We start from the raw sequence: 6,998 nt of genomic DNA, 5'->3' as shown, positions 1-6,998 counted from the left end.
TATTTAGTACATGAAAGTTTTGGATGCCGCGAACCTCTGGTCCCGCCACTCGCTCCGCTCGCTCCGCCCAGCCATCACTATTCACTAATGACTGATGGCCCTACATGCGCGCCTAACGTATGCTAACTGCTCTAAATTCGGTGATCGCGGCTTCCCTAATGGGCGCAAATTGAAAATATCCGCGGGTATCGCGGGGCGTGTACCTGGGCTAACTCGCTACATGACACATCTGCAGGCCTTCTGACGTGAAAGTCGCTTGGGCACAGTTTGAAATTAAATGTAACGAGAGCTCGCCCCTTGGTCGAAAACTCGACCGAAAATATGAATTGTGCAAACTCTATTTTTACCCCACGCTGTAAATAAAACATGTGATTGGAATTTGTTGCGTTTGTTTGGATTTTCTATTTATATTTTGTTGTTACTTCTAGCCCAGTCAATAAATGTTTTTTATCGCAACTAAATGGTGGAAAGCTGGATTTTTTATATGTGATAGAACTAGATGAGAGGTGTATTTTCCCAAAAGTCCCCACTTCTACCCCTTGAGCTTTCCCCCCCACCCCCCTCCAAACATAGAAATTGCAATGATTTACTTAATTCATCATAATTCGAATGTTATGTAAGCTATCGAGCTGCAATTTGTTTTGTTTTATTTCTGATTAGTTTTCCTACAACTTTTGTATTTATAACATTTTTCTAAAACCAATACTTAGGGAGATATAAAATTTAAACTTCGTTAAAAGCTTTGTTTCAGAGTGCAAAATCTTGTTTTTCTCTATGTATACTTTTAAATATAAATAATACGCAAATATGGTTCAAACAAAAGTTTTAGTACGTTTTTCAAGGTTTACAAATATATTATTGGTTAGTCATCTAGGTGACCGGGTGATGAGCTGAGCGTCGGCAAAGTGAGCGCGTGCGCGCTAGTTGAACATCTCTGCGCTGCGTCATCGCATCTAGCCCAGCCAATAAACGCACCAACTGCCTTTTTTCGTAGCTAAATAGTGGAAAGCTGAGATTGATATATGTGATGGAACCACTTAAGATGTGTATTTTCTAAAAGTTCCCGATTCTCCCCCCCCCCCAACCACCCCTCCAAACCCCCCCTCAAAACCTGGAAATTACAGTCGCTCACTGTACTGGATATAACTCAAATTCTATGCATGCCATCGTAGTGTAATTTGGTTTGTATTTTTTATAATTAGTTTATCTACAACTGTTGTACTAAAGATTTTCTTATAAAACTATATCCACAGAGATATAATGATTAAATTTTTTTTAATAATGTTTATGTTTATGAGTACACAATTTTGTTTTACCCTCTATAAATTTTTTTCCAAATAAAATACGCAACATTTTACAAACAAAAATTTTAGTATGTTTCTTAAGCTTTATAAATATATATTTGATTAGTCATCAGCATCCGCGCAGCCCCGCCCGTCGATACATAGCCTAATAAGGACCGGCACCGCTAAGTTCTCAACTGTTTTATATAAATCCTAAGACTTCCTAATTTGTAGCCTACATTACTACCAAAACAATCTGTTTCAAAGCTAAACCGTGACTAAATGAATCACCTCACGGTCAGTAAAAATTTTTCGTCGACTCACTAATCCTTGATACAAAACTGCGTCCTATCGTTGATATGTCCCTCTCTTCACGCTTCCCGCTAGCAAATAAAATATGGCTGCTCTGCCATGAGTTGTAAACCTGTGTTAAAATAATATCACGAACAACGTAGAAAACTGTCGGTAGTATTTATAAGCCATTTTTAATCATGGTAAGGAACACAAATTAAAACCAGTCAATGTTAAAACTAACTTTTTTATTAAGTCTATATAGAGGAGATTTTAAAACACTTAATAAGCGCCTTCGTCTTTATTAGCGATGTTAAACGTTTGCATAATGTCTACCAAAAACCAATAAGGAACTATTATGCTGACTAATTTTTTAGATAACATGAAAACAATAAAATATTAGAGAACAGAACCTCACCAAGATTCACAGTATAGAGTCTCTAAAAATGATTGATCTGGACCACGTATTAGTGCCGTAAAGCAGATTCGTAATACATTGCTGCCAATTTTTACGAAAAAAAACTCAATTTGATTGACAAATCTACACAATATGTTAAGAAATTTGAATAATCTGCCTGTATGTATCCCGTAAATAGTCTTGCCTGCATGTATGGGGACACAAATAGTTTTTTACTTACTTATTTATAAATTTTGGATATATGCCTTATTACATTAATTAATTGGAAAGTAAATAAAAGAAAATACGTCTAATAGTCTAACACTTAAAACATAAATTTGCACTTATAATGTTACAGACAATACTGTAAATATACATAAAAGATGGTAAGTGGTCGTCGATTTCGATTCGACACTCCAATCATCCTCAGACCCATAGGCGAATTGGATCATCTCATCCATTGGGTTCAGTATGTTTCTTACCCAGCTTTATGCAATGTAATATATGTATCCATGTATATTATTGTCAATAAGTTTAGCCATTGACAGAAATAATTGAATAAATTATTATTTTAAATGATAAACGAGTTAAAACCAACAATAAATTTAAGCAATGTACAAATGATTAGGTTTCATCTAATTAGTATTTTTTTTTCAGTTTACTATTTAGATCTTTACTGACCGCGAGGCGCAGTTAGTATAAATCTTGCGGGGAACAAAGCTAGTCCCATTGGTGGTAGATAATGGAAAGCACATTGTAACGTAAGGAAGAGCAAAGAGTATGTTTATAGTGATTTTTAAAGTGTTTATTAGGCCTAGTGTTCCATACCTCAATCTATCAAACTTTCGTTGGTCAAATATGAAGAAATAAAGTATTAAAAGTATTGCAAGTATAACAAGTAAGTAGGTAGAGATTAATTTACCTGAACCAAAACTGGTTATAAAAAAATTATTGGGTTCCATCTAAATAATAATTGTTTTTACTGTTAACGGTTAAGCTTGGATACAGATTGTTTTGGTAGTGAACTAAAAAGTACAAGGCCATAGCATTTGTAATAAACCTTTGAGAACTTTAGCGATGTCGGTGCCTATGACGCGACGCATCGACGGGCGGTGCTGCGCTGCGCGGAAGCCTGCACCCGGTGTCTTTGCCGACAATGCCGACGCCCCACACTACATGAGTTTTTTTTCAGATGACTAATCAAATATATATTTATAAAGCTTAAGAAACATACTAAAGTTTTTGTTTGAAACATTTTGCGTATTTTATTTGGGAAAAAATATATAGAGGGTAAAACAAAATTGTGTACTCTTAAACATGAACATTGTAAAAAAAGTTTAAATGTTATATCTCTGTGGATATAGTTTTATAAGAAAATCTTTAGTACAACAGTTGTAGATAAACTAATTATAAAAAATACAAACCAAATTACACTACGATGGCATGCGTAGAATTTGAATTATATCCAGTACAGTGAGCGACTGTAATTTCCAGGTTTTGAAGGGGGGTTGGGAGGGGTGGTTGGGGGGGGGGAATCGGGAACTTTTAGAAAATACACATCTTAAGTGGTTCCATCACATATATCAATCTCAGCTTTCCACTATTTAGCTACGAAAAAAGGCAGTTGGTGCGTTTATTGGCTGGGCTAGATGCGATGACGCAGCGCAGAGATGTTCAACTAGCGCGCACGCGCTCACTTTGCCGACGCTCAGCTCATCACCCGGTCACCTAGATGACTAACCAATAATATATTTGTAAACCTTGAAAAACGTACTAAAACTTTTGTTTGAACCATATTTGCGTATTATTTATATTTAAAAGTATACATAGAGAAAAACAAGATTTTGCACTCTGAAACAAAGCTTTTAACGAAGTTTAAATTTTATATCTCCCTAAGTATTGGTTTTAGAAAAATGTTATAAATACAAAAGTTGTAGGAAAACTAATCAGAAATAAAACAAAACAAATTGCAGCTCGATAGCTTACATAACATTCGAATTATGATCAACTAAGTAAATCACTGCAATTTCTATGTTTGGAGGGGGGTGGGGGGGAAAGCTCAAGGGGTAGAAGTGGGGACTTTTGGGAAAATACACCTCTCATGTGGTTCTATCACATATAAAAAATCCAGCTTTCCACCATTTAGTTGCGAAAAAGGCTGTTTTATTGCATTCATTGACTGGGCTATTCGTTACCAACATGACAGCCCATAAGTACAATTTTTTAAGTAGTTTTTGTTATTTTAAATTCATTTTTTGTGCTTATTTTTGTGCCTATTTTAATATATTAAGGGATTCTGCAAATCTACAGGAAAATATCTTTCATTTGGTACCAATCGCGTGTAATTAGGTCCAGTAGTATGATCACTGGTCAGGCTACCTGTCATAAGTTTTGCAGAAGTTTTTTTAGTATATAAAATGACGGGTGCACAAAAACATGGAAAATGGAATAATTGTTTTCATAGTATGTTTTACTGATGTTTTAGGGAATTTAAGCAAAATATTGCAAGGTAATTTGTATAAAATATAAAGAAAAGATTTTATGTTTTCATAGTATGTTTCATTAGTATTAGTAATTTGACTAAGATGCCCAGAAGAGATTGCGAACGCAATGAAAATAATAAGACATTTAATGCAATTGTGATATAATGAGAAATAATCGTTTTCACCCTAATAAACTACATATCAAATATTACGGATTTTGAAGTCACGAAGTGACGCAGGCTGCTATCCATTAACAAGCAAATTCCAATTTTCTTTTTCTCCATAATAACATAAAAACATGAAATAGGGACATTCTAAAAATAAATGAAGCCATAAACCCCTGTAGAAAGCACTATAACCGGCGTTGTCCACGTCCCAGTGTCGTACCCACAGCGCCGCCGCCCGACGGACTACTTACTCATTACCGATTATCAATGCTGCCGGGGCAGTAGTTGCAGGGTAATTTGGCCACAATAATTAATCGGTTGGCGGCACTGTTTCCCACGCGTAGGTGTTGTCACCCGACTTGTAATCTCGGCGCCGTAATCGCCGACGCCGAGACGTGACTTGGAATTATACTTTTTGCGGGACCGAATAGACGTGCGGGCGCGCTAACTCGTGGGTCGCGCCTATAGCGGCTCAGATCTAAATACCATCCTGCTCTAGTTGGCCGTGGGGAAATGTCGAGGAATTAACCCGTGATTGGTTAATACTATGGTGCATTGACATTAACTTGTATTTCTATGTGTTTTCATGGGGATGACTAAAGTGTTAGAGTTCCATTGATTTTTAGAGACAAACTGAACTTTGAGATTGATGGGAACTCCAGTCACACTGAACTTAAGGCCATGATTCATGATGAGCAAGAAATGTAGAATCAAGATTGAGATAGTGACGTGAAAGAAATTACATTGGATTGGTATTTTATAAACACCACGATTAGATATATGAAAATATATATGAAAATAGAATTTGGTCAGTAGTTGAACTTTTGATATCTTTTACTAGTACTAGATGGAAAAATATGTATACACCTGAATACAATGCGATAAGAAACCCCCGAGGATGCATAAATTTTTGAACGTACACTACATCGATTGAGTATTTTAAAATTAGATTTCAGTCAGTAATCGAGCTTTTGAAATCTCTTACATGGGTTTATTGACAAGTATGTGGGGAAATATATGTACCCGAGGCGATAGGGAACATCTAAAGATGCAAACCAATCTTTGAACGCCACGACTTTCAAAATTACCCTCCACCACTTAAACTGCATACACAGAACAGACTAAATGCGTACCTCGATCTCGCCAGTGTTTCTGCCAGACAATAATTCTTGCCGCTTCGCCAACTCGCGCTTTGTTTATTCCCCTGGATTGTATAATTGCATGATTGCGGTTTCCGGCGTCATGAATGGAACTGCGGTTTCCTTGGAGATGAGCGTCTGTCAGCTAAAGGAGCCGCTAGGACCAACAGCTGCGAGACCTCCTGCGAACAATGCTGCAACCGAACCTGTCATAACATTCGGGAGACACTCATTGTAAAGCGTTAAAGGCAATGCGCTTGTCAAAGTCAATCGGGTTTTGTACGGTCGTCACTTAGCCAACAAAGAAGGTCGTCTCCTTGGGGAATCAGTGTAATGGAAAGATGACACTACCAAGGCTGTGGGTGTGAACTGTAGGGGGTGCGGGAAGGACTTGTAATGTTACTCGGAATCATGAAAAAATCTCTTCATACTAATAAATATGTTAAAATGAAACGCATAAAACAACTGTTTCGATCGGTTTGTTACGAGATCCTATCAGTTCCTATCAGGCGAAACTACTCTAGCTGGAGCAATGAGCTCCGATCTTCCTTTTATGAGAGGTAAACTCTATATAACCCAAAGTGACAATCAGAAGTCAACAAGAAAGTCAAGCAAGTATCTCAGATGCTAAACTTGAATTATTTTAGTGAACGTCTCAGGTAGAAACAGTTCAAATATGCCTCTCAAGCAGGCTATCCGAGAGGTAAACAACAATTCACTCTTTCCACTCTCCGTTTTTCACGAAGACACACATCACGAGTAGAATGATGAAGCCTGGAAGAGCCGTCATAAAAGTTCCAAAAAGCGTAAAGACCAGAGAAGCAGAGGCAACCGCCCACATCGTCGACCACCATAACGAAACAAATCTACACGACAACAAGAGTAAAACTGGAGATGAAGATAAGGAGACGGGGAGTCAACTCGGTAGCGGAGCGACCTTCAACAAATGTGGTCCGTAACCAGAGGGGCGATTTATCAAGATGGCGGAGGGAAGTGGTAACTAGCCTGTCCAGTCGCTACCTGTAGGTCCTGCCTCCCGCGGTGACTCGTTTAACTATGCAAATATCCAACATCAACGGCAGATAACATCACGACAGACGCTTCAATTGTTGGAAGAAGGCTAATTTGTCACTGTCCAGAGCCGAGGTGGTGGATGGAGCGAGTCGTCTAGGAATGTTGAGTAAATGTTCAGCTGCGACCAACGATTCATGAATTATTGTTGTACGCACGTGGAATAC

Source organism: Macrosteles quadrilineatus, unplaced genomic scaffold (assembly GCF_028750875.1).
Source record: "Macrosteles quadrilineatus isolate MER2022 unplaced genomic scaffold, UCM_ALF_1.0 Scaffold_8__2_contigs__length_117827958, whole genome shotgun sequence".
NCBI classification, from domain to species: Eukaryota; Metazoa; Arthropoda; class Insecta; order Hemiptera; family Cicadellidae; genus Macrosteles; species Macrosteles quadrilineatus.
This window is presented reverse-complemented; position numbering follows the sequence as displayed.